The 27,445-nt window shown below is 37.5% G+C and overlaps 7 non-coding genes across 7 annotated transcripts; 2 read left to right on the top strand and 5 right to left on the bottom strand.

Moving 5' to 3' along the window:
• The first annotated feature begins 3,220 nt into the window (after positions 1–3,220).
• Positions 3,221–3,292, top strand: trnae-cuc (transfer RNA glutamic acid (anticodon CUC)). The gene has a single exon. It is a non-coding gene; the product is annotated as a tRNA-Glu (tRNA).
• A 408-nt stretch (positions 3,293–3,700) lies between these two features.
• On the bottom strand, positions 3,701–3,774 carry trnan-guu (transfer RNA asparagine (anticodon GUU)). Its single transcript has one exon. It is a non-coding gene; the product is annotated as a tRNA-Asn (tRNA).
• A 537-nt stretch (positions 3,775–4,311) lies between these two features.
• trnan-guu (transfer RNA asparagine (anticodon GUU)) lies at positions 4,312–4,385 on the bottom strand. Its single transcript has one exon. It is a non-coding gene; the product is annotated as a tRNA-Asn (tRNA).
• A 2,812-nt stretch (positions 4,386–7,197) lies between these two features.
• On the bottom strand, positions 7,198–7,280 carry trnal-cag (transfer RNA leucine (anticodon CAG)). Its single transcript has one exon. It is a non-coding gene; the product is annotated as a tRNA-Leu (tRNA).
• A 630-nt stretch (positions 7,281–7,910) lies between these two features.
• On the bottom strand, positions 7,911–7,983 carry trnak-uuu (transfer RNA lysine (anticodon UUU)). The gene has a single exon. It is a non-coding gene; the product is annotated as a tRNA-Lys (tRNA).
• A 641-nt stretch (positions 7,984–8,624) lies between these two features.
• trnad-guc (transfer RNA aspartic acid (anticodon GUC)) lies at positions 8,625–8,696 on the bottom strand. Its single transcript has one exon. It is a non-coding gene; the product is annotated as a tRNA-Asp (tRNA).
• Positions 8,697–8,937: 241 nt separating this feature from the next.
• trnav-aac (transfer RNA valine (anticodon AAC)) lies at positions 8,938–9,010 on the top strand. The gene has a single exon. It is a non-coding gene; the product is annotated as a tRNA-Val (tRNA).
• Positions 9,011–27,445: the final 18,435 nt, after the last annotated feature.

Below are 27,445 nucleotides of genomic sequence, written 5' to 3'. Positions count from 1 at the left end.
GGGAATGTTTTTAAACCAGTTTAGTTTATTTATGCCTTTTCTAACTCACTCATTTGTTTATCAGAGCAGGAGTCACTTTATTGCTGCACAGATTATCAATAATTTCTCATGTTTCTGGGTTGTAGTTATTTAAAAATGGAATCTTCTGCAGTCCCTGCAATAATAAATAAATAATTTGTGAATTCAGGATGATATTTATTCGTGTGTGCAAATTTTAATTAACAGAGGTTTACTGTGTATATAATGTACTTAGTACATCAGTCTATATTTGATATCCCATCAGTTTTCTAACGTTAAATAATGTTAAAAGGTGGTTTAACTCCTGTGGTTATTGTCCTGAAGCTCAGGGGGAGAAAAATAATTAACCGTTTGTACTGTTTCCAAATCTGTCCACATGGATTTAAATAGACAATCTGTACCCACGGTTTTACAATCGACACAGTTTATTAATTTTCTCTTCCCGGATCCTAGGGGGGCTCCGTAGAAAAAGTCGCTTGTTTTGGGCTTGTTTTCACAGACCTGGTTGCTTATTTGTTTCTCGAGATCTGGCAACACTGTCCATGTCCCGCTGGAGATCAGATCACGTCGAGGTCGGCAGCGGAGCTTTCTAGCGATGTTTGCCTGCTGGCCGAGCCCCACTGACGGCGGACCGTCTGCGTCTGCAGGACCTGGAGCTCAGCGCCAGTGTTTCAGTTTAACTGTTAAAAAGTGTTGAGCTAATTAAAAGGTATTTACAGTATTTAGAAGCGGGCTGGATGTTAGTAAGCTTATGCTAGCTTTCATGCTACATAAATAAGCCGGACAGAGTTGTCCCTCATCTGGGGATAGACTTTAATGCTTTACAACACCAAAGCAAGTAAGCGCTGTGACTAACATTACTCTTCTGAAGTGATTTTGGAGAGGGAAAATAGGTAGAAATACTCTGGTTGACTAGCATGACACCATTGTATTCATATAATAATCAATCCAGGCTAACGTGAATGACAGTGACTGCATGTTGCTTCCTCTAAATGTCAGGTTGTGGTCGACTAGCGAGGCCAGCTCGTCAGTTTGATAAACTGACCAGACCTGCATGCCTCTTGTTTCTTTGGGCTAGTTGTATTAGCTTTAGCCTGGCTGGTAGCAGCTTTCTGCTTGTTTCTTTAAGCTAACTATATTAGCTTTAGACCGGCTGGTAGCAGCTTTCTGCTTGTTTCTTTAAGCTAACTATTTTAGCTTTAGCCTGGCTGGTAGCGCCTTTCTGCTTGTTTCTTTAAGCGAACTATTTTAGCTTTAACCTGGCTGGTAGCAGCTTTCTGCTTGTTTCTTTAAGCTAACTATATTAGCTTTAGCCTGACTGATTGCAGCTTTCTGCGGTGGGAAATGGCCGGGAGACGTTGTGATTATGTTGCATTAATCAGGGGGTTTAGTTTGTATTTGAGGAGAACATAAAACCCCAACTACTGTAGCGTCACTCACTACCCATCAAATACTATGACATCACTGTGTCAGAGGCAGCTGTTGCCAACGGTAGGCTACTTTTCTACACACGGAGAGCCTCACTTCCCATACCAAACCCCGTCGGACTAACGTCACATCCACACGTTGCCTACATGGCTACCTGTCTTAAAGGGGAACGGTCGGATGGTAATAATCATGTAAAGGAGAAACGGTGAAAGGTTACTTTTCTATCAAGCAGCAAAAAAGTATTAACGTCAACATCGTAACGTCCTGCAATGTGACTTTCGCGCATGCGCACATCGCGATGTCAATGCTAAAACACAATATCATTCAGCCCTAACTGACGGTATACTTTAGTAAGCTAGTTTGCCACTTTTATCTTGGGTAATGCCACATGTAAGTATATCTTAGTTTATTTAGATACCCAACATAGGTTATACTACGTACACTGTATAACAATACATTACGTGTTTCTTTATTTTATCTTACATTTTTGCTAGCCTGTTGTGTAGTTATATTGTTTTTACAATTATCTTTGTTTAATATCTGTGACTCATTACTATCTAAGTAACTGCTCATTGTGTTTTCTCCCAGTTTCACCCTTTGTTACTCAAATAAACGTGTTACAAGGATCCCGGTTGCCAGTGCTTGAGGGTGGAAGGTGTTTAGCTGCTGGTCAGATTGCACTGCGTTACGTACGTGAAGGACAAGACATATTTCATGGTAAGTATTTCCAGGTGATCTCTGCACCTCTAATTTCTGCACCTCTGTTATTCTAATATTACCATGTAATAAAATTGAAACAGGCAGTTTTGCATTTTCCACCACTGATTTATGGTTGTTTGACAGTAACTACCAGAAGCATTTCCAGGTAATCACTACACCTCTGTCTTACTACGTCATAAAATAGAAACAGGTAGTTTTGAATTTTCCACCACTGATTCATGGTTTTTATTTCAGAAACTACCGGAAGCATTTCCAAGTAATCACTACACCTCTGTTTTTGTATTATTACCATGTAATTAAATCGAAACAGGCAGTTTTGTATTTTGCACCACTGCCTTCTAAATCTCTAACCATGCGCCATTTCTTGCCTAAAACAATATAACCAACAATATGTTAAATTAAATTTGATAGATGTAACTCTCTGATGGTCTAATGGCTAGGATTTGGTGCCCTCACTGCCGCGGCCGGGGTTCAATTCCCGGTCAGGGAATGGTCAGGACTTGACAGATACAGATTTAAAAGAGCAAGTTTTTGGTTGATTTGTCAAATTCTTCCTCATTAGTTTAACGTTTTAAAGAGTACCATTTCCTTTAAAGCAGACCCCCGACAGTGGATGTATCCTTTTGTCATCATTGATGGGTCATAAACACTTCATCTGCCTCCATCTCAATAACAATTCTTTTCATTTTTTCAAGCAGTTACTAAACCCCTAACCAACATTTTTAACTGAAAACCAATGTATGTGAGTGTCAAGTAATGTTATTGTTGGATTCAGGTCCAAATTTTGACATTTTAGCGCAATGCAAAGGTGCATAACAGATTTTTTTTCTACATACCTGGAGCGATGCAAAGCAGGGGTGGCCAACTAGTCAAGGAACATTAAGAGACTTGGTATTTAAGACTACAAACTGACTATGTGACAGATGTGTAATCTGTCATGTCCTGCCTTCTGAAGCTCTAGCCAGGCGCCATTCCTCGCCTAAAACAATATGAGTCATTCCAGTAAGTGAAAAGAAAACTCACATCTATCAAAGATAACTTTGATAGATGTGACTCCCTGGTGGTCTAGTGGCTAGGATTCGGCGCTCTCACCGCCGCGGCCCGGGTTCGATTCCCGGTCAGGGAATGGTCAGGACTTGAGAGACTCAGGTGTGATGTTTGAAAGAATAAGTTATTGAACTTGATTTTGATTTGTCAAATTCTTCCTCATTAGTTTAAATGAACTGACAACATCAGTTATATGACTTACAGTTCTCAAAGACTCACACTATCTCAACTGGTTATCCTTTAGACAGCTAGTCTCTTTTTCTTTTCTCTCACTTTTTGTCTCTATCTGGCCTAAGTATTTGCTTGTATTACATCAAGTGACCTGCATACCAATGACCGTAAAGATTAATATGTACAGTACATGGTTTTTAGAACTGTACCTTCAGAAAAAGGAAAGGCCACCTGGGTTATCTTTGGGCTGCTCTATATTTACCTGCAGAATGATAAACCCTAGAGTTAGCTCACTCCAGATTATTTAAGCAACAAACGTCCCTGGGTGGACTTGAACCACCATCCTTTCGGTTAACAGCCGACTGCGCTGACCTATTGCGCCACAGAGACTGCGCCTGTCTGATGTTTTATGAGCGGGAGCTCAATCTTTAAGCCACAAGCATTTGCTTCATGGCTTTTTGAGGTTGCGCTGCACATGTATGCTTATCAGGCTATTTTCCTGTTACTCAGAAATTGGGGAAGCTGCCTCATGCGGAAATGTAGAAGCTGGACGTGCATTGTATTTTTCTTACATGTCAACTGGATTCTGACTTTGAATTCAAATATTTGGCATCCAAGACAATTTGGGAACTGATGATGTATCAGTCATTGTGCTGGTGGTTTCTTGGTCACAGCAACAAGCTTGATCATACAGTTACACGCCATGTATCACAAAACTGTTGGGTGGGGCCTTATGTATTTGCTTGTATTACATCAAGTGATCTGCATACCAATGACCGTAAAGATTAATATGTACAGTACATGGTTTTTAGAACTGTACCTTCAGAAAAAGGAAAGGCCACCTGGGTTATCTTTGGGCTGCTCTATATTTACCTGCAGAATGATAAACCCTAGAGTTAGCTCACTCCAGATTATTTAAGCAACAAACGTCCCTGGGTGGACTTGAACCACCATCCTTTCGGTTAACAGCCGACTGCGCTGACCTATTGCGCCACAGAGACTGCGCCTGTCTGATGTTTTATGAGCGGGAGCTCAATCTTTAAGCCACAAGCATTTGCTTCATGGCTTTTTGAGGTTGCGCTGCACATGTATGCTTATCAGGCTATTTTCCTGTTACTCAGAAATTGGGGAAGCTGCCTCATGCGGAAATGTAGAAGCTGGACGTGCATTGTATTTTTCTTACATGTCAACTGGATTCTGACTTTGAATTCAAATATTTGGCATCCAAGACAATTTGGGAACTGATGATGTATCAGTCATTGTGCTGGTGGTTTCTTGGTCACAGCAACAAGCTTGATCATACAGTTACACGCCATGTATCACAAAACTGTTGGGTGGGGCCTTATGTATTTGCTTGTATTACATCAAGTGATCTGCATACCAGAATCAGAATCAGCTTTATTTGCCAGGTATGAGGACACATACGAGGAATTTTTCTTTGGAGCATTGTTGCTCACACTGTGCTTACACACAAAACACAAAACAACCAAAACAAAAAATATACACACTAGTCTATACACACATATATACATACTCTAAACAGAACAATACAGAGGCCGTCAGAGATGGCAAAAGTACTCACTGCCCGTGCTCCAGTAGAAGAACAGATAATTGTGTTAACAAATACTCTGGTAAAAGGAGAAGTACTGATTTAACTTCATTACTCAAGTAAAAGTACCAAAGTACAGGCTTAGCAATATACTTAAATATAAAGTAAAAGTAGCCTTATGAATGACAAAGCTCCCTGGACCAGACAGATGTTACTAGAGAGCACACTGAGAAACTACAGTGGACATGGAGAAAAGACTCTTTATTCTTTATTCTTTATATGCCATTGCCTACATTTTAATGGCCGTCTGCCAATAGGCCTAAAACATATATAAACATATATCCTATTTATATTGACAGAGACTGGGACTCCAGGTTAATAAGATTCTGACCAGTGCAAGATATGAATTCAGTGTGATTTTGTGAGAAGTCTGTGTTCCAATTTAATTAGATTAAATTTTGTAATGGTAACTCCAGGGAAATTATTTGAAATTTAGTGAGGACTAGATTAGAACTGGATTTAAAGCTAATTCTGGTTTCCAACTTCGGCCCAGGTGTGTCTGTTAAAACACAGACGGAGACAACTTCTCTCTGTTGATTTATTACACTCAATCATCAGTATAGACATGGGGGGGGCAGCTCTGCTATGAATGTGTGTGTGGTAATAAAAGAAATAAACAACATTGTAAAGGCTACCATACACAATGTATAGGAATCATATATGCTAGTAAATACTAACAATAAACCAACTACTAATTACATTATCTTAATGAGCAAGGACGTTCAACAATCGCCATTACATCGAATCATCAGCCAGGTGTAACCTAGCCAACAGTAGAAGAACGTAAACAAGCTAACTTTTAAATGTACCAGAACTACAGACCAATACAACAACAGGCTTACATGAACTGACAACATCAGTTCTATGACTTACAGTTCTCAAAGACGCACACGATCTCAGCTGGTTATCCTCCAGACAGCTAGTCTCTTTTTCTTTTCTCTCACTTTTGTCTCCGTGTGCCGTGCGCGCCTGCTCGTGGTGTGAGGCGCGTGTCCGCGCTATTCTCCGACATGGACTCCAAATCACACCTGATAGACAACCTTTAGTACAAAACTAAAGTAACAAGCCAATTTTGTAAAATGTAGGGAGTAGAAAGTACCAATATTGTGGTAAAATATAAGGAGTAAAAGTAAAAAGTCGCCAAAAAAATAAAGAGTAAAGTAAAAATATCCGAAAAATCTACTTAAGTAGAGTAATGAAGTGTTTGGACTTTGTTATTTTGTTAACGAAGTATTTGTACTTCGTTACTTCCCTTCTCTGATGACTGTAAAGATAAATATGTACATGGTTTCCAGAACTGTATGTTCTGATAGACATATGGCCAATTGGGTTGTCTTCAGGCTGCTCTATAGTCTCCTGAAGAAGGATAAATCCCAGAGTTAGTTCTCTCCAGATTATTTAAGCAACAAACGTCCCTGGGTGGACTTGAACCACCATCCTTTCAGTTAACAGCCGACTGCGCTAACCTATTGCGCCACAGAGACTGCATATGTCTGATGTTTTTTTTATTTCTGATTCTGATGTAGAGATGGACAAACGACTCAAAAGCATAATACTTCTTGCCGTGACATAACAAGAAACAGTAAAAGTAGTAGTGGGCGGCTGTGGCTCAGTGGTAGAGCGGTTGCCTTCCAATCGGAAGGTTGGTGGTTCGATCCCCGCCCCTGCAGTCATTGTCGAAGTGTCCTTGGGCAAGACATTGAACCCCGAATTGCCCCCGGTGCTGCGCATCGGAGTGGGAATGTGTGTGAATGTTTATCTGATGAGCAGGTGGCACCTTGTACGGCAGCCCCGGCCACAGTGTATGAATGTGTGTGAATGGTGAATGTCTCCTGTAGATGTAAAAGCGCTTTGAGCAGTTGTTAAGACTGGAAAAGCGCTATATAAATACAGCACATTTACATTTACATTTAAAAAAAAAGAGGTCGGCGAGATAGAGTTCAAGACTCTTTTTTCAGGACACTCAAACTTTGTCTCTCAATATGGCAGGAATTCTATGCATCCAGGGCCAAGTGTTTTACCATTTCATCCACTACGGGCCCCTAAGGAACTTTACATGTGTTGACAATAAAGATGCTCACAAAACGCTGCACTTGGAATTGCGTTTCTCATGCACATTCATGTCCTCTTAAATACAAAGAACTGCTAAGTTCTTTATTCCCCATATCAACTCTTAGACATTAGTTCCAAATGAAAATACTAGTTGTCAGAAGTGGGATTTGAACCCACGCCTCCAGTGGAGACTGCGACCTGAACGCAGCGCCTTGGACCGCTCGGCCATCCTGACTGATCCAACAGATCTTCAGTAGGACCTGTCTCAAAAATTATTATATAGTAAATTAAATGACATGTCTGACGGGGCGCTACCTATACCATCCAAAGACTGAGACCAACCATTGCAATGCCTTTTGTTGCCTCGTTGGCGCAGTAGGCAGCGCGTCAGTCTCATAATCTGAAGGTCGTGAGCTCAACCCTCACACGGGGCAGGTGTTTTAAAAAAACTAAAAAACACTACTGCTGCTAAAAATACAGTGACAGGTGGTTGAACACAAGCACATGAATGGAATTTGTCATTCTTTGGTTATTTCTGAGATTGATACAATGAAAGGAATTATTTAAGAGTGGTAGCAAACCAATGAAAAGGGTTATAGACCATAAATGGTATGTCCTTGGACATACTATCCAAGCAGGGAGATGAGTACAGAGAGGTGGGTGCTAGCAAGATGGATGTAGGTTGCCCATTGTTCATTTAGACTTACCAACAACATTGTTATGATACAAACCTGCTTGAAAAACAGTCAAAATTCTTTTTGAAGACTTGCGCATGGAACACACATGATATGATAGTGTCTGATTTTGTCCATGTCCATACAAGTATGTCAAATGGACAACTCATCTAGCAGAACGTGCAACTCTACGCCTGAACAGGGACTTGAACCCTGGACCCTCAGATTAAAAGTCTGATGCTCTACCGACTGAGCTACCCAGGCTTCAAAAACAAGTGACTGTGAAATCAAGTGTCGACCTAAATGTAAAACTTGACCTGTTAACACATGAAATTGCTGTTGGTGTTGAGGCCTGAGGTCAGTTAGGAGTCAGTCAGTCGGTCAGTTAGTCAGTAAATCCTGACTGATAATTTAAATTTAGCAGCTGAACCAATCTGGAAAATAACATGAGATCAATACAGTTGCTCTTCCACCGTCTGCTGCGCCTTGTGAGGTGCTGTTCATGTCCAGTAGATATGCTTTTTCCATCGCTTGACGATATTCCCATTTAGGGTCAGGAGTTCTCCTCCCATGCTGAACACAGCCTGAGCCAAGGCACGCTTTCCCCCTCATGATTCACCCCAGTGGAAGCTGTAGATCAATGCCTGATTAAGCCAAATGAACCACATAGTCTGCAAAGAGCATAACCGGAATTCTAAGGTGGCCAGACTTGACACTCTTCCAACTCCTGCTTCGCCTTGTGACGTTTCGTTCATTCCATCGCTTGAAAATATTCCCATTTTGGATCAGGAGTTCTCCTCCCATGCTGAACACAGCTTGAGCCAAGGTCCAGTTTCCCGAGTAGTCCCACGCGTTCGCCGGGACTTCCTCGAGGCCTTGTAGCATTGGTTAGCTGGTAGAAAAATCTCCCCGTCAGGGAATCGAACCCCGATCTTCCGCGTGACAGGCGGAGATACTGTCCATTATACTAACGAGGAATGCCCAGGCTTAATATTTGGCACATCAAGAAATAGGTGGCGCTATTCCAACATTCAGACCACAGTCAATGCATGTAGAAATATTTAGGTTTACTACATATTTGCTATCATTCAAATCCATGACAAAGCATCTGTGACTGAATCTAGTTTAAAATCTCTATTTTGTAGCTTTTTGAACATTTGCAGTAAAATAAAAATGGTGCATTTTCCCACAAATATGCAAAATAAATACATTTCGTTAGTTTCCGTAGTGTAGTGGTTATCACGTTCGCCTAACACGCGAAAGGTCCCCTGTTCGAAACAGGGCGGAAACACATTTCTTTGTTTGTATTGACTTCGCACAAACAAACTCTGCGAAGTTAAACTCTCCATAACCTTCACGGAAAAATCTCCCTGACGTGAAATCGTGGCCAGGCCTGCCAAAGTTTCCCCAGTGCAGTAGTCATCACATTCAGAGATTCAGGAGTATCCTGTCGAAAATTGATGGAGAAAAACTAGTCCACGCATTTGTTACTTCTAAGCTGGATTACTCCAGTTCTTTATTATCAGGTTGCTTAAAAGAGTCCATAAAGATTCTTCAGCTGATCCAGAATGCTGCAGCACGTGTTCTGATAGGAACCAGGAAAAGAGATCACATCTCTCCGGGTTTAGCTTCTCTGCATTGGCTTCCTGTAAAATCCAGAATAGATTTTAAAATCCTTCTTCTCACCTACAAAGCTCTTCATGTTCAAGCACCATCTTATCTTAATGAAAAGAAAGTTGATGTGTATATGCATTAATAAAAATAAATTGATGTGTACATGCACTTATTAAAAGAAAGTTGATGTTTTTTAAAGCATTAATCAAAAAGAAATTTGATCTGTATATGCATTTATCAAAACAAAAGTTTATGTGTATATGCATTAATGAAAAGAAAGTTGATGTTTATATGCGTAAAATAAAAGAAAGTTGATGTGTATATGCAGTAATATCAAAGAATGTTGATGGTATATGGATTAATATCAATAAAAGTTGATGTGTTCATGCTTTAATATCAATAAAAGTTGATGTGTTCATGCTTTAATATCAATAAAAGTTGATGTGTATATGCATTAATCTAAAGAAAGTTGATGTGTATATGCATAAATCAAAAAAAAAGTTGTGTATATGCATTAATATAAAGAAAGTTGATGTGTATTTGCATAAATCAAAAATAAGTTGATGAGTGTATGCATAAATCAAAATTAAGTTTATGTGTATATGCATTAATCAAAAGAATTTGATTTGTTAGGCATTCATTAAAAAGAAAGTTGATGTGTATATGCTTTTAAAAAGAAGTTGATGTCATAATGAATAGTGATGATGACATAAGAATGGTGATGATGAATCAAATAGAAAGTTGATATGTATATGCATTCATATAAAGAAAGTTGATGTGTATGTGCAATAATCAAAAAGAAAGTTGATGTGATTTAGGGGTGATCCGAGTACTCGGCTGAAACGAGTATCCGGTACGGATAAAGCACTTTTGCCGAGTACAGTATTATCCGAGTAATATGAGTCAATATCCGTGCTCGGATTGAATAAAACTCCTCAACTGGCCGCGCAGCGTTCTGTGATAATCACACTGATCATAAAAAATTTTAAAGTTAAAAAAAGAAAGTTATATTGAGTATGAAAACTCTTTTTCATTACATTTTACTTCATAATTGCAACCGCATGTGTTGTATTCATTGTTGCAAAACGTTCTGTATATAGTTTGTTTGTTACCATGACAACACCATTGATCTGAAGCTTGATGCTGTCATGTAAATAGTTTTCAAATCAGCAATAAATATAACAATTTCTGATCAACTCATATCAATTGCATGCTTAAAATAACATGCCGGTTAATAAATGCATATAGACATCAACTTTCTTTTTATTATATCATCACAATTCATTATGACATCAACTTTCTTTTAGATTTATGCATATACACATCAACTTTCTTTTATATTAATGCATATACACATCAACTTTCTTTTTAATAAATGCATACACATCAACTTTCTTTTTTGATTTATCATCACCATTCATTATGTCATCATCACGATTCATTATGACATCAACTTTTCTTTTATAAAATGCATATACACATCAACTTTCTTTTAGATTTATGCATAAACACATCAACTTTTTTAAATAATTGCATATACATTTTGATTGAAAGACAAGAACTCATCAAGAATTTGAAATAAGTTCGCAAAATTCTTTGTCTGCCAATAAAGAGAGTGAAATCTCCAAAGAGTGGGCTACGTTTATAGGTAAAGTTGCATATCTAATAATAAAGGTGAATGGTCAATATTACAATACCTAAATAGTCAGAGGAAATTACACCTGCATTAAGCGTACTGTCAATAAAAAGTAATCAATCCTAGAATATGAATGATGCACCTGGGAAAAGAAAGAGAATTTTTTAAGGGTGGGGTTACGAGATCTCCATGGATCAACAAGACCATTCCGTTTCATAAAATCAGAGAATGTTTAGACATAGCAGATTGAGTCAGATTTCGAGGATTAGAACGATCCAAGATTGGGTCAAAAACACAAATTAGATCCCCACCGAAGATCAGCAGGTGTGTATTCAAGAAGGGAATGTTACTCAGCAATCTGTTGGCGAATTCAACATCCTCGAAGTTTGGGGCATTTACATTTACAAACAAAACCCTCTTTTGTGAAAAAGTACCAGCAACCATGAGGTATCTGCCGTTCCTATCAGCAATAACATCAGTGGATGAGAACTGAACTTTTCTGCTAACTAAAATGGCGACTCCTCTAGCTTTTGAATTAAAATTTGAGTGGAAAACTTGAGCCACCCAAGGGCAACGTAACCTACGGTGATCTTTGACGCGAAGGTGAGTCTCCTGCAAGAATACTATATCAGAGTTTAAACGTTTCAAGTGCGCAAAAACCTTAGATCTCTTAACAGGATTCCCCATACCTCTGATATTCCAACTGATAAATCTGAGAGGTGTGCCTGACCCAGCCATGCTGGGATCTATAATGCCATTAACCATTTAAATAAAAAAATAACATCAAAAAATGAAAATGGTCATAGAGAGCCGGGGGTGGAACACCCACCCCCCAACATACCCCCAAACACAAATACACCCAAAGTCCCCATATAACCATAGAACAAAGGAGACAGCAGTGTTTCCCACAATAACCAAAAGTTGTCCACAATAGCGTCGAACAACCCGGAGACCATGCCGAATAGACAAAGGTAAGAGAGAAAAAAAAACTCCCGCCGATCTCAACACTGTTTAACAGTATGCACATGAATATAGTGAAGCACGTAAAAATGCAAAATGACAAATAATAGTAGGCCCGCAGTCCTGTACTATCAGATGGAGAAAGCATAAAATGAGGTAGTGCTGATCATATCTGAAGTACAAAATACAAAATACATATATTATGTTAATCACATACAGTAAGATTAAAGGAAAAAAAAAATACCTGCTATAAACAAACAGTGACACTAACCTAGTTAGTGTAGCAAGCCAGAAAACCTGAAAACATACTGAAAAGAAATACTGAACATGTAGATAAATAAGGCTGGTGAGTCCACAAACTAAGGAATAATAGAACAAAAATCTGAAAAGCTACTAGAGCTCACCCAGAAATCAAACTTTTGACATAGTCGCTGGCTTCATCCGCAGAAACAAAGTCCTTCTCAACACCGTTGTATGTGATGCGATGTCTTCATCACTATTCATTATGACATCAACATTGTTTGATATTAATGCATATACACATCAACATTGTTTGATATTAATGCATGTACAAATCCACTTTCTATTCATTGTATCATCACCATTAATATGATATCATCACTATCTCATCCCTTCTCTCCAATCCAGGAGCATATCTGGCCATGTTCATCGCTTAAGCAAAGCCACAACAGATTACTGACTCCAAACACAGTAGAACCTCCCCAGCACACGCTCATAACAGATGAAAACAGGTGGAACAATACTTTCTACATGCTCCAGCGGCTGGTGGAGCAGCGCAGGGCTTGGCATTCTAACATGGGTAAAGATTCTACAATCATCTATCCCAATGAGTGGGGGTTAGCATCAGACATGCTCACTGTTCTTAGTCCTTTGAGGAGGTCAACACGGCGCCTCAAACCCAGCGCCTCCATCTCTGAGGTCATCCCCCTCCTGGATGGCCTTGCGCCATCATCATTCACTCTGCATGCTGGTGAGGAATCTGAGGATAAATCAGATATTCCTGGCTGGTGATGATGATCAGGATGCCACAGTGGGGCTGGGCCAAGATGTTGCGGCTGAGTCCAGGGAAAGGTTAGGCACAGCAGCAGGGAAACTGGCAGCCAATCTGAGCAAAGAATAGGATGGCATTTTGAACCAATTTTTGCAAACTCCACATTTCTGCTTGCCGCTCTCCTCGACCCCAGATATAAGGCCAGCTGTTTTCTGAGCGGTTTTTTAGCACAGCTGGAATGTGTTCAGTCCACAGCGTGCAAACTTAGATCCTAGCCATGTGGAACAGCTGGTCTTCTTTACAGTCATCATCACTATTCATTATGACATCAACTTTTTTTATAGATTATTGCATATACACATCAACTTTCTTTTTATTATATCATCACCATCATTATGTCATCATCACATTCATTATGACATCAACTTTCTTTTTTATTAATGCATATACACATTAACTTCCTATGTTTATTAAAGCAACACATCAACTTTCTTTTTAATAAATGCATATACACATCAAATTTCTTTTTGATTAAAGCATATACACATTCATTATATCATCATCACTATTCATTTTAACATCAACTTTTTTATAGATTAATGCATATACACATCATTTTCTTTTTTTTATTATATCATCACTATTCATTATGTCATCATCACTATTCATTATGACATCAACTTTCTTTTATATTAATGCATATACACATCACTTTCTTTTTCATTAATGCATATACTCATAAAATTAATTTTTGATTAATGCAAATACATATCACTCTCTCTTTTAAATAAATGCACATACACATTAACTTTCTTTTTTATTAATGCATATACACATCAACTTTCTTTATATTACAGTTTTTTACAATTGCTATGACAGATTTTTCAATACATTTAACAAGTTTCCTAAACTCTTACACACAACCACACACACAAAACACACACTGGCAAACAGTAAATTTCATGCTCAAAATCACACATTGTTAAACTAAACTCCAAAACTAATTTTCTAAATACAATAATACACTAACACAACACACTATGTCTAACAAAAAACTGCAAACATGTTTCAAAATCAAATAATTATTCCAAACACTAACACATGTTCTCCTCCAACAGGAACATTTAGTCAAATCAAACACAATGACAAAAGAAAACACTATCATCAGCTGACATTACAACTCTTTATTTTAGATGTGTAGGTATGCCCTTACACAATAGACAGGATAGTATTGATCATGGATTGTGTTTTGCACATGCATTTTGTTTCTTTTGTTGAAGAAATTCAATACAAAAAAATGAATGACTATCTCAGAGTAGCTTTATAGAATCTACAGTTTTTGAAAAAAAGAAAGAGACAGAATTGCTGCAGTGAAGACTTTAATTTGCTGATGATGTTGCTCCTCTCCGGCACGGTAACTGGGGCCCTTTTCCAATTAGGTTTCTCCACGGCGACGCCTTTTTCGCCAAGTTGAAGCCAGCCTCGTCAACATAGATAATTTCATGTGGGACTTGATTGGCCTCCATCTCAATGATCTCTGAAAGTAATTAGACACAGTGTATGTAACTGCTGTGCTGTACTGTATATCTACTGTATGTCCTAATGTACTCCAGGTTTAGAGAGTAGTTTACAGTAATGACTGTATTGCATAACCTTACCTGGACGTATTGGTGACGGAGTTCTTGATGCGTTCAGTGTTCCTTTCAAAAGGAACTTTTATAGTTGTTTCATTCGGACTCTGTGTTAAGCTAGAGTCCGAGAAATGGATGTTATGCTGATTGCTGCAATGTTCCCAAAGACAAGGTTGTCCTCTACAACTCTGGACTGAATGTCCTTCAGTTTCCATTTCATTGTCAGCAATCACCATGTTGACAATAGCAAGTTCCTGTTCTCATCCAGGAGCTTTCCTCTTCCCCTGAGGGAGGTAGACATTGAATCCTTAGTGAGACACAATGCAGTTACATTATGAGACCAGAGGCATAAAGTCACTCTAATACTGTAAGTGGTCATTTTACAGTATTTACACTTTGATGTAGAGAAGCAATATCCTACCTGTGGTTTCTCTGAAAACACGGACAAAGATGCCACTGTGTCCTGGCTGATATTTGGCTGTACTCGTTCACCAGCCTCTCTGTATGCTAGCCCGTGGTTTATGACATGGTCAACGATAGTAGGTCTTGTTTGATCAGTTACCCTAGTTCTGGTCCTTCTTTGAGCGCCACCATGCATCTAACTCCTCTTCCTCTACCTTGCCCCACTCCTCTCCCTGCCTGGTACTCGCTTCCTCGCCCTCGTGCAGGCATTTCCTTCTTTCTTTCTTTTCTTTCTTTCTTTCTTTGTGTTGATCTATATTGTTCCTTTTCCAACCAAGACCAGCCCAAAAATTCACTATATGAATAGTTTTTCACCTTGACTTAAGCCTGTAAGGTTAGTTTAGAACATGGTGTTATCTGTTCTGACTTGCAGTGTTAAAGCACTGGTAAATTTGGCTGTGAAAATCTGTTGTTTTGGTCTTGTTTGAGCTTGTGTGTAAAAGGAGTTTAAGCTTTTAAATTGTGTAATTGTATGCATTATGTGTTAAAGCAACCAGAAATATGTTAATAGTATACAGTAGCTTACACATGCGGATGTGGTGCTTACTGAGTTAAGAGTTTTGGAAATTGTTAAAGTATTGAAAAATCTGTCATAGCAATTGTAAAAAACTGTAATATCAAATAAAGTTGATGTGTATATGCATTAATCAAAAGAAAGTTGATGTGTATATGCATAATCTAAAAGAAAGTTGATGTCATAATGAATAGTGATGATGACATAATAATGTGTCTATGCATTATTAAAAGAAAGTTGATGTGTATATGCATTAATGTCAAAGAATGTTGGTGGTATATGGATTAATATCATGAAAGTTGATGTGAATCTAAATTAATCTAAAAGAAAGTTGATGACTTAATGAATAATGATGATGACATAATGAATAGTGATGATGACATAATGATGTGTATATGCATTAATCAAAAAGAAATTTGATGTGTATATGCATTAATGAAAAAAAAGGTTATGTATATATGCAGAAATCAAAAAAAAACTCTATGCGTATATGCGTTAATCTAAAAGAAAGTTGATGTATGTATGCATTAATCAAAATTAATTTGATGAGTATACGCAATAATCAAAAAGAAAGTTGATGTGTATATGCATTGATATAAAAGAAGTTGATGTGTATTTGCTTTGATCTAAAAGAAAGTTGATGACATAATGAATTTTGATGATGACATAATGAATGGTGATGATATATAAAAAGAAAGTTGATATGTACATGCATTAATCTATGAAAAAAGTTGATGTCATAATGATATAGTGATGATGACATAATGAATGTGTATGTGCATTGATCAAAAGGAAATTTGATGTGTATATGCATTAATCTAAAAGAAAGTTGATGTCATAAGGAATTTTGATGATGACAAAAGGAATGGTGATGATATAATAAAAAAGTTGATGTGTGTATGCATAATCTTAAAGAAGTTGATCAGTATATGTATTTATTAAAAGAAAATTAATGTTTTTACATTAATGCAAAGAAAGTTAATGTGTATATGAATTAATGAAAAAGAAAGTTGATGTCATAATGAATTGTGATGATGTCATAATGAATAGTGATGAAAATGAATAAAGATAAAAGAAAGTTGTTGTGTATATGCATTAATCTAAAAAAATGTTGTGTATATGCATTAATCTAAAAAAATGTTGATGTGTATATGCATTAATCTAAAAGAAAGTTGATGTGTATATGCATTATTATAAAAGAAAGTTGATGTGTATATGCATTAATCTAAAGAAATTTGATGGTATATGCATTATCTAAAAGAAGTTGATGTGTATATGCATTAATCTAAAAGAAAGTTGATGTGTATATGCATAATGTTATGGGTCCGCTGTCTTCTGTGTTGTAGTTTTTTCCCTGTTTGTCTGTCTGTGTTCCATCGGCCGCCAGAGGGCGCTCCTCCTAGATTCCATGAGAGGCGTGTCTTCTCATCCCCTCCTCCGTCTTACTACACAGCTGAGCATCATCATCATTACCACTCCATCCATACTTAAACCTTGGCCGACCACCTCTTTGGCGCCAGTTCGTTACCTACATTCCCGTGGTAACTGGTCATGTACTGAGCTTGTTGGTATTCCTTTACCTTGAATATGCACCTACCTTGTGTTTCTGCCACAACGTTCGTGTTCCGTCTCGTCGTCTGTCTTGGATCTCCTTCATCTCCCACGTCACCTCCCATGTCTGGATTGTTTGTGTGTTTGTTTTTGTGTTGGTTATTCTGTTCCCTCAGAATTAAAACCCATTTACTGTGTACATCACATCTTGTGGTTGTTCTGTGTCCGGGTCCTACACCTCACCTAACACATAAATCTACAAGAAAGTTGATGTGTATATGCATAAATCAAAAAGAAAGTTGATGTGTTCATGCATAAATCAAAAAGAAAGTTGATGTGTTCATGCATAAATCTAAAAGAAAGTTGATGTGTATATGCATTAATCTAAAAGAGAGATGATGTTTATATGCATTAATCTAAAAGAGAGATGATGTTTATATGCGTAAATTAAAAAGAAACTTATTGTGTATATGCATTAATATCAAAGAAAGTTGATGTGTATATGCAGTAATATCAAAGAATGTTGATGGTATATGGATTAATATCAATGAAAGTTGATGTGTTTATGCTGTTTACCGTCTTGAGCCCTGCTGACATCGTCCCAACAAATGTATTTTTGAAAATATTGATATCCTCGGCCCCTGGGTGGAAAATATAATTAACCTGTCACTTAAATCTGGCACAGTTCCAAATTACTTCAAACACGCATGGTAAATCGGTCCTTAAAAAGCCCAATCTTGAACCCTTCAGAACCCAAAAACTACAGGCCCATATCTAAACTTCCATTTATCTCCAAAATCTTGGAAAAAGTATTGCATGCCAGCTGACCTCCTTTATGGAGCAGCACAACTTGTTTGATACTTTTCAATCTGGCTTTCGAAAATCTCACTCCACCGAAACAGCTCTAATCAATGTCTCTAGTGATGTGATGATGGCAGCAGACTCCGGCCGCTACACTGTACTTTGTACTTCTTAATTTGACATCGACTTTTGACACTGTGGATCACGGTATATTGATCAATAGGCTTCACAATGAGATGGGACTATCAGGATCTGTCCTCAGTGGTTCTCATCCTATATTGTGACAGAACCTTCAATCTTGCTGTAAATAATTTTCAGTCTGATGTGACAAATTGTCTTGCGGAGTGGCACAGGGTTCAGTTTTGGGCCCTATTTGTTCTTACTGTACATTTTGCCACTTGTCAAATTATCCGCTGTTTCAAAGATGTTTCATACCACTTCTACGCTGACGATGTTCAGCTGTATTGTTTTTTAATGATGCTGAATTTCACCGTTTGCCTCTGTTTCTAGAGTGTGTGCCCTCCATCAAAGACTGGCTAGCCACAAACTATTTACAGATAAATTCAAACAAGACTGAATGTTGATTTTTGCCCCAAACCATAAGCCCGCTTATCAACAGCAGCTTGGCTCCCTGGCCCTTTTGTCAAATCCAGCCTCAGAAACCTGGGGGTTGTGTTTGACCAGGCCATGTCCCTGGAGACACACTCAAAACAGCTTGTTCAAAATTGTTCTTTTCACCTTAGGAACATCTCTAAAATCGCAAAATGTTGTCAAAGAAGGATCTGGAAATGATAATTCATGCTTTCATATCAACAGACTCGACTACTGCAACGCTGTTTTTACCTGTTTGAATAAGTCTGCTTTAAACAAATTGCAAATTGTTCAAATTCTGCTGCCAGACTTCTAACAGGTGCCCCTCGAAGGTCTCATATTACCCCTGTCTTGTGGACCTCCACTGGCTCCCTGTAAAATTCAGGATTGATTTTAAGATTTTAGTGCTGACTTTCAGAGCCTTAAACGTCCAGGCCCCACATTACATCCTGGACCTTTTGAAGCCGTATTCCCCTGACCGCATTCTTCGGTCTTCTGGCCAGAACCTACTTGCAGTCCCTAAGACCCGTTATAAGACCCGAGGGGACATGTCATTTCAGTCTGTTGCTCCCAGACTGTGGAACGCCCTGCCCTGTCTTGCGTCTTGCAGACACTGTCGTCTCTGTTTAAAAATGATCTGAAGAGCACCCAGATAGCTCAGTTGGTAGAGCGGGTGCCCATGTATAGAGGTTAACTCCTCGACGCAGCCGGCCAGGGTTCGATTCCGGGCTGCGGCCCTTTGCTGCATGTCACTCCCCCTCTCTCTCCCTTTCATATCTTTGACTGTCCTGTCAATTAAAGGGCTAAAATGCCCAAAAAATAATCTTTAAAAAAAAAAAATGATCTGAAAACATGTCTGTTAAGAAGGCTTTGGTTGATGGGTTTTTTGCAAGTGTCATTTTAATTTTATATATTTATATACATTTTATACTGCTTGTTTTTTACTTACTCTTTTGTACAGCACTTTGTGATTTTTATCTGAGAAAAGCGCTTCATAAATTAAACTTACTTACTACTACTTACTTTAACATCAATGAAAGTTGATGGAATAAACATTAATCTAAAAGGAAGTTGATGTCATAATGAATAGTGATGATGACATAATGAATGTGTATATGCATTAATCAAAAAGAAAGTTGATGTGTATATACATTTATCAAAGAAAGTTGATGTGTATTTGCATTAATCAAAATTTAAGTTGATGTATGTATTCATAAATCTAAAAGAAAGTGGATGTGTATATGCATTAATCAAAAAGAAATTTGATTTGTACATGTATTTATTAAAAAGAAAGTTGATGTCATAATGAATAGTGATGATGACATAATGATGAACGGTGATGATAAATCAAAAGAAAGTTGATGTGTATATGCAGTAATAAAAGAAAGTTGATGTCATAATGAATAGTGATGATGACATAATGAATGTGTATATAAATTGATCTAAAAGAAATTTTATGTCATAATGAATAGTGTTTATGCATTAATCAAAAAAAGAATTTGACGTGTATATGCATTTATTAAAAAGAAAGTTGATGTGTATATGCATAAATCAAAAAGAAAGTTGATGTGTATATGCATAAATCAAAAAGAAAGTTGATGTGTATATGCATTTATTAAAAAGAAAGTTGATGTGTTTATGCATTAATCAAAAAGAAAGTTGATCTGTACATGCATTTATCAAATCAAAAGTTGATCAGTTTATGCATAAATCTAAAAGAAAGTTGATGTGTATATGCATTAATCAAAAAGAAAGTTGATGTCATAATGAATTGTCATGATGACATAATGAATAGTGATGATGATATAATGAATGTGTATATCCATTAATCAAAAAGAAATTTGATGTGTGTATGCGGTTATTAAAAAGAAAGTTGATGTGTTTATGCATTAATCTAAAAGAAAGTTGATGTCATAATGAATGTTAATGATATAATAAAAAGAAAGTTTATGTGTATTTGCGTTAATCAAAAATTAAGTTGATGAGTATATGCATTAATCAAAAAGAAAGTTGATGTCATAATGAATAGTGACGATAAATCAAAAAGAAAGTTGATGTGTATATGCATTAAATATAAGAAAGTGTATTTGTATGATCTAAAAGAATTGTTTATGGGTATATGCATTAATCTAAAAGAAAGTTGATGTGTATATGCATAAATCTAAAAGTAAGTTGATGTGTATATCCATCCATCTTCATCCGCTTATCCAATATCGGGTTGCGGGGGCAGCAGCTCCAGTAGGGACCCCAACTTCCCTTTCCCGAGCCACATCAACCACGATGTGTTTATGCATTAATCTAAAAGAAAGTTGATGTTTATATGCGCAAATCAAAAAGAAAGTTGATGTGTATCTGCACTAATTTCAAAGAAAGTTGATGTGTATATGCATTAATATCAAAGAATGTTGATGGTATATGGATTAATATCATGAAAGATGATGTGTTTATGCTTTAAAGGAAGTGGAACATTGCTCATTTCCATGTGCAAACCTATAGCCTAGTTTGCCATGTGCTTATGTTTTTCACATGTCTACAGAATATTCATTATTCTGGAGCACACAGGTTCCAAACGTACACCTTTACATACTTTTTGTTGTATGATGATAGATTGTTGAAAGGGATCATGTGCTCCTGTGGGTCATGGGGTCAGACCTTCTTCCAGCTTTCTTCTTCCTCCCGTCTCTCAGTAGTTCTAGCCCTGGTTGTTGTTCTACATTTGTAACGATGAAAATGTATATTTAACACAATTACAACAAGATAAAAAAATTCATAGCATGCATTAGTATGCAGGTAACCAGTATAATGTAGGTAACTCTTATATTGTTAGAGTAAACCAGAATGTTATGTGATGTATTAAAAGTAATCACTATGTCATTATAAAGAGTCCTTAAATAACTTGTTAAAACAATCTTTCAAAGTAAAAAAAAAGGTTTAAGAGGATAGGACAATACATTTTAAATTTTACTTTTCCTTTCCCCCATAAACCATGGTAGCTATAGACTCAACTCCTAACACCATGTTCTTTGAGTTACACACTCTTTAGCTTAGGTCTCATACACTAAAAGGATGAACAATATGAAATATCACATTACAGAAAGCAGTAATACTACTGCAAAGTAAGGCACTGGGGAAAATCTTTGCTGGACATCACAATGGTTTTAAGTGGCCAACCCTGAAGCCAAGGCCAAAAACTGCTCTCCATAAATGCTGGAGACACTGAATTTTCCACCAAAACTAGAGCTAAATGTGGGTAACATTGAATTAAATTTACCACACGTCTTTTTTTTAGCTAAAAAACAACAAAGATACATTTTCCCTTTCCATCCACCACATTAACGTTACTTAAAGACACTTTTCCTGTCACCCGACATATAAAATGGGTATTTTTTAAAAAATACATAGCCTAAATGTTAACTAGCTAGATTGGCAAAATGTAAAGGTAACGATTTAATGTTAACTTTACCTCCACTAATATAACCGCGTAGCCTATGCTAGGCCTATAATATAGCTGTAATAAGTTTTGCTTAATCATTCTAAAACACTGACAAACAACCAACAGAATCGGGAACATAACGTTAGCATCAACCGGAGGTAATGTTAGCCAAAATGCAGCAACAGCTAGCTCAAAAACTAGCAGCAACCGACCTTAAACTTCCAGAATATGGGTTACATTGTATTTCAGGCAATTCAGGCAACGAACAGCGCATGTAACCGAGTTGTGTTAGCTTTACAGAACGTCGTAATTATTGCTAGCTAATCATGACCACGGGGAAAATTTAGGCTGGAGCGAGACTACGTTTTCCTTCGGGGGGAGCTAGTTAACAGCTAGCTCTAGCCTAGCTATGACACTGGTCGGTAAACTAACGTCGCCGCTTGCGAAGGCTTATCAGCAGAGATTTTAATGTCACAGAATTAGCAAAGATTGATCTTACCTTAACGCTGCTCCAGCTCTCTCTGAGTAGTGTGTGTGACCGGACTCTGGTGCGCGCGGACCAAAGCGGTCCTCCTTTGATGTCTCAAGCTGCTACTTCTTTCAACACCTTTGAAGTATCTACCCGCTATTCTTTACAAGTCGTGAGGTCAGAGGTCAAATATGGCGGTCAAGCATTTATATCCGTAATCCCTTTCTTGTTTGTCTCTACAACTCTCAATAAGTTATTTACACTGCTGAAAAGCATGTCACATTTTTAAATTACCTTCACTGCCAAAAGCATAATAAATCAAATGTAAAATATCTCTATAAAATTAAATAATTTAACTTTATAGAGATATTTAATTTCCATGCTTCTATAACATAAACTAACAATTTTATTTAAGTCTGTCTTATTCAACTACAGTAGCATTACTGCTGTTGCTTTACAGCAGACTACCGCAAAGTCAAAAAAATACAGTAAATCACTGTAAATTAATGTTACCACGCACAATGCAATGCATAATACAGTAATAAACCGGAACAGAAAATAATGGTATTTTACTGGGCATTTTATGGTAAGTACTGTAGAAATGCAGTAAAGTTGAACAGTGTACCGCAAATTCAAAATGTACAGTAAATCACTGTAAATTAAATGTTAATACCCATAATGCAATGTTTATTACAGTAATGAACCAGAAAATAAAGTTATGGTATTTTACTGGACATTTTGTGGTAACTGTAGAAGTTACAGCAAAGTCCAACAGTGTAGGATACGTACGTAACTACAGCTCTTATCTAATACCGGACAAATGTCAGAGATCATACAGATCTTTCTGCAGACCTTCTGCCAGCTATATTCCAATTTCCGTACCGGGAGTTGAACCAGGCAACCTTGATGAAAACAAGGAATCCTAACCGCTGGACCATATGGGAATGACTACTTATTAATAACAGGCATTTCATGAATCAATCCATAGTCTGGCAAAAAAAATTATATATGAAAAGCCGTCTGGTTCATCTTTCCACTGTTCCTACAATCACCACTCTGGTCTGGTTGGAAACTAAAGGATCTAAACTAAAAGGATGTTCCTCTTTAACTAACAGGTCTATCTCTGTAGGGATCCATCCCATAATGTTGTCACACACTTAGAATAATGATCTGAGTCTGTCAGCAGCAACAACACAACCTTTAGTGGCCGCTGACTTTACCTTTAAATTAGGAGTTTAAACAGAGACACAAGGAAGAATAAATCCATCAAATCAAGTCTCCAATAATCAGCATGTGGCCTTGTTTTATTTCAGGTAGTCAGCATGGAGCTGTTCCACATTCCCAGACATTTAAAACAAGTCAATCATTGGCGTTATTCTACGAGTCAGATGAATAAATCAGCTGTTTGCTATTTGAGCTGCTCTGTTTCTGTTTCTGTTTCCTGCTGCTCCGTCATTCTTTAGTGTCCTCTGGAAACAGGTTGCTGTCCTTTATGTTTCTTTTGGATGACATCATCAGTGTCTTTGCTTTAGTCTGAAGAAACTCCAACAGATTTAAAACCACATGCAGTCACAGAAAATACAAACAGGGAATAGAAAATATCAGACAAAGAATATGAATGAAAAGTCCCCAAGTAGGAAAATATAATGTTAATCTACCAAACAACAAGAACTGGAGAGCATCCAATTAAACATGGCCGACTTCCAGTATGTCGGTAATGAAGAGAGGAATGTTTGGATATATTACAGATGAATTTTATTTTATTTAATCTTTATTTAACCAAGAACAATCCCATTGAGCAACAGTAACTCTTCTTCCAGGGAAATAAGTTTCATAATACATAAAAGACAAGAAAGTGGTTCCATACTACAACACATTACACATAACTTAAGCAGACATACAACTTAAAAAACAGGCTCCACTGAGATTCGAACTCAGATTGCTGGAGTCAGAGTCCAGAGTGCTAACCATTACACCATGGAACATTAGAAATTTTGCAAGGGTTTGCTAAACAGTTTCTTTCATATTATCCACATGTGTGATATTAAAGGCACACAACAATCACAACAAAGATGAAAAAGAAACAATTACAGGCCAGCTTAAGTCATTTAGTTAGCTAAGCGTTCAAAGGATGTGGCAAGTCAAGAACAGGTTTTAAAGGACTTGCCACAGACAGTGAATACAGCAGTAGATATGTGTACAAACACATGGTAACTTTACATGTGTTGAAAATAAACATGCTCACAAAACACTGCACTTGTAACTGCGTTTCTTGGGCACATTCATGTCCTCTTACATACAAAGAACTGATAAATTCTTTAAGGCAAGGCAAGGCAGCTTTATTTGTAGAGCACATTTCAGCAACAGGGTAATTCAAAGTGCTTTACACAAAATCAGTTAAACAGATAAAACACAAGTACAAACAGTTAAAAGTCATAAGCATTAAAAACTGATAAAACACATGAATAGACAGTTAAAAACAAAATAGAAACATTAGGACACATAAAACACAAGAATAAAAGTTGCAGTGCAGCATAAGAAATTTAAAGAAATGAGCATTAATTTAAAGAAAGGCAGCATCAAAAAGGAAGGTCTTCAACCTTGATTTAAAAGAACTGAGAGTAGCAGCGGATCTACAGGTTTCTGGGAGTTTATTCCAGATATGAGGAGCATAGAAACTGAAAGCTGCTTCACCCTGTTTAGTTCTGACTCTGGGGACAGAAAGTAGACCTGTCCCAGATGACCTGAGAGGTCTGGGGGGGTCATAGTGTAGTAGCAGATCAGAAATGTATTTTGGACCTAAACCGTTAAGGGATTTATAAACTAGCAAGAGTACTTTAAAATCAATTCTTTGAGACACAGGAAGCCAGTGTAAAGACTTCAGAACTGGAGTGATGTGATCCAGTCTGTTGGTCTTAGTGAGGACTCGCAGCAGCAGCGTTCTGAATCAGCTGCAACTGTCCGATTGATTTTTTAGGGAGACCTGTAAAGACCCCGTTACAATAGTCAAGTCTACTGAAGATGAAAGCATGGACCAGTTTTTCCAAATCCTGTTTACACATAAGTCCTTTAACCTTGATATATTCTTAAGGTGATAGTAGGCTGACTTTGTAATTGTCTTAATGTGGCTGTTAAAGTTCAGGTCTGAGTCCATGACTACACCAAGATTTCTGGCTTTGTCTGTTGTTTTTAACATTGTTGTTTGAAGCTGAGCGCAGACTTTTAATTGTTCCTCTTTTTTTCCAAAAACAACTACCTCATTTTTTCCTTCATTTAATTTCAGAAAGTTCTGGCACATCCAGTCGTTAATTTGTTTGATGGACTTAGTCAGTTTTTGTATTTGACTATAGTCCCCTGGCGATAAGGTTATGTAAATTTGTGTGTCGTCCGCATAACTATGGTAACTTATTTTGTTTTTCTCCATAATCTGAGCCAGTGGAAGCATGTAGATGTTAAACAGAAGAGGCCCCAGAATGGAGCCTTGCGGAACTCCGCACGTCATATTTGTACGCTCAGATGCATAATTACCTATTGACACAAAGTAATCCCTATTTTTTAGGTAGGATTCAAACCAGTTTAGTACTAAGCCAGAAAGTCCTACCCAGTTTTCCAATCGGTCTAGTAATATGTCATGGTCGACCGTGTCAAATGCAGAACTGAGATCAAGTAATACTAAGATTGAAATTTTGCCATTATCTGTGTTAAGGTGGATGTCATTAAAGACTTTGACAAGAGCCGTTTCAGTGCTGTGGTGTGGTCGGAAACCCGACTGAAAGGTATCAAAACTGTTGCTTAGTGACAAGAAATGGTTGAGTTGTTGAAAGACTACTTTTTCAATGATTTTACTTAAAAACGGAAGGTTTGATATTGGCCTATAGTTGCTCATTAGTGACTTGTCTAGGTTGTTCTTTTTTAAAAGTGGCTTGATTACTGCAGTTTTCAGGGCCTGTGGAAAGATACCTGAAAGAAGAGACGTGTTCACAATCTGTAGAAGATCAGAAGCCAAACAAGTTGAAACACTTTTGAAAACACCCGTTGGTAGAATATCAAGGCAACAGGAGGAGGATTTCAGATGTTGTATAATGTCCTCCAGGTTTCATGGTTGATTATATGAAATTCTGTCATATTGGAAATAGTTTTGCTTGAACACTGTGACAACACATGTCCTGTACTTGATATGGAGGCACTGACTGTTTGTCTAATCTTCAGAATTTTGTCTTTGAAGAAGGATGCAAAGTCATTGCAGGCTTTGGTAGATAAAAGTTCAGATGCTACTGGCACTGGAGGGTTTGTTAACCTATCAACAGTAGCAAACAAAGCACGTGAATTATTATTGTTTCTAGAGATAATATCAGAGAAGAAGGACCTTCTGCATTCCTCAGTTCCAAATTATAAATGCGAAGTCTCTCTTTATAGGTGTTATAATGGACCAGGAGATTTGTTTTTCGCCACCTTCGTTCAGCTTTTCGACACTCTCTTTTTTCTGTTCTCACCAGTGGGACATTTCTCCATGGAGACCTTTTCTTACCAGAGACAACTTTGACCTTAGTGGGAGCAATAGCATCAATAACATTTGTAATTTTACAGTTGAAATTATCTACAAGCTCACTGACTGATAGCCCAGAGAGGGCTGGTGTGGAGGAGAAAAGCTGTATAAATGTGTCACTGGTGTTTTCAGTGATATACCGTTTTCTGATTATCTTTGTTTGGACACTTTTGGGCACAGAGATAGTGCCGTTAAAGAAAACACAGGAATGATCTGAGAGAGCAACGTCAGTCACCACAACCTTGGAAATGTTCAGACCCTTTGAGACAATCAAGTCCAGAGTGTGCCCCTTATTGTGGGTGGGCTCCGTCACATGCTGAGTCAGTCCATAGTTCTCAAAAACACAACACAGCTCTTTTGTCCCCCTGTCCTGGGGGCTGTCAACATGAATGTTAAAATCACCCGCAATGATTACACAATCAAAGTTAATGCAGATAATAGACAGCAGTTCAGTGAAGTCATCAATGAAGGTTGCACAATATTTAGGTGGCCTGTAGATATTTAGA

The sequence above is a fragment of the Etheostoma spectabile genome, unplaced genomic scaffold (assembly GCF_008692095.1).
Source record: "Etheostoma spectabile isolate EspeVRDwgs_2016 unplaced genomic scaffold, UIUC_Espe_1.0 scaffold00004578, whole genome shotgun sequence".
NCBI lineage: Eukaryota > Metazoa > Chordata > Actinopteri > Perciformes > Percidae > Etheostoma > Etheostoma spectabile.
This window is presented reverse-complemented; position numbering and strand designations above follow the sequence as displayed.